This window comes from Aplysia californica, unplaced genomic scaffold (assembly GCF_000002075.1).
Source record: "Aplysia californica isolate F4 #8 unplaced genomic scaffold, AplCal3.0 scaffold00365, whole genome shotgun sequence".
Classification (NCBI taxonomy): Eukaryota; Metazoa; Mollusca; class Gastropoda; order Aplysiida; family Aplysiidae; genus Aplysia; species Aplysia californica.
The window spans coordinates 661,220-662,933 of NW_004797635.1; positions in this window are offsets into that span (position 1 = coordinate 661,220).

Here is a 1,714-nt window from a genome sequence, read left to right on the forward strand (position 1 = left end):
CCCCCTTCCTAAATCCTCTTTTCTTCAAACAAAGGAAAAGAATAATATACTCCTCCTATTCTTCTCTAAAAGAAAAAAGAATAGGATGTTTCACCTCTTTCACACCCACCCTCCTCCTCCTCCTCCCTTTTTATTCCCCCACGTCTAAAAAACCCCGATAGATTCGAGGGAGAAAAAACCCTGAATACAGAAAGAGATCTTGCAAAAAATATAACCAAGAACAAACTGCATGCGCATGGATTGGAAGTCTTTTCAACCCAGTGGTGATTAAGGTATACCATCACCCTAGCAGATGGTCAAATCGCTGTGTGAACGGAAGTACACCAACATTTGTTGGACAAAAAACACACACGTATCCTAACTGCTCACGATTCTGGAAGCCTACAATCATGTACACACACAAAAAAAAAGAGAGAGAAAAAAAAATGTCATCGTGATGTGTTATTGTTCATTTTTCGTGTCCATTTGGGTATGATTGTGGATTGTACCTTTGCGCGCTCATGCGTGCGCGCGTTGTGGGGGGTATGGAAATAATTATACTTATACCACAAAAACAACAAGTTCAGAATCACGAAACAACGTGTTTTCTCTTGAATTTAAAAAGAAAAAAGGGAAAAGAAATTCCATTTTTACACCTTTAGCAGGTGTTAAAAATGACGTAACACTCCACTTACATTCATTATATTAATTATTGTAGGTCATTTCGAAGTCGGGGCGCTTGGTCAACTGTTCCACTCCAGTGAGGAGGAAATGTTTTGTCGAGTATCTCGCTCTTTCTATTAGGGCAGAGCACATTTTAAAATGCATAACTTATTAAGTAGAATTTCAAAAAAGAAAAGGAGCGGTCTTTCAGACTTGAAAATAAGAGGATGTAACCTTTTTGAGCCCGGGTCGGCGCCCGTTTCTGGAACGATTTAAATTGTGTCGATGGGAGCATAAGACACTTACAAAGAAAAAATATTATAGGTAAATTAAGTGTATTAATTCCAGTCACACAACCAGCAGCCCAAAATACCCCATCTGGTCACCCAGCCAGGAGAGTGACTGCAACAGATTTCTCGAGCGGGTCGCAAAACTGCGTCAAGTGACTGGAACGGATCATTTTCACTGTCGCATTATTGCTGCAAGTGACTGCAAAGTATTAAGACCAACTCTAAAAGCCTTATGTAAGACAGCAAAATTTATAGCGGGTAATTCATATTTCTCCAAATTCGAATCTCGAGTCCAGAGTCTCATTGGTGCAGGACGATTTTTCTCGTTCTAGGAAACTGTGCTATTTTCTCTTTGTCCTATTTTTATTGTCCAAAAACCATGTGCTTCGTTCTCGAAACAACCTTCATCATCTTCAATGATTATTGTTACTGAGTTACGTCTCCATCGACGCAATTTAGGTTCTTTAGGAGATAAAGTGCTTCAACCTTGCTTGTCAGAGCCAACCTGTGATGTGTAAGACGCTGCATCCCAGAGGACGCACAGAGATGCTCAGTAAGGTGACTACCCCACTCTGAAGTCGAACCCATGTCTTCTGAGTATAACGGCAAAGAGCTAAACCATTACACCACGCGCACCGACATTGTTTCTAGTAGGAGTAGGTCATTCAATCTTAAACAATGTTAAGTGTGACGGATTATATCAAACAGTGGCTCTTTACACAGTGCGACAAAGCATTTATTTCTATGCCTAAGCTTGTCGCATTATTCTAACTACTCCCTCC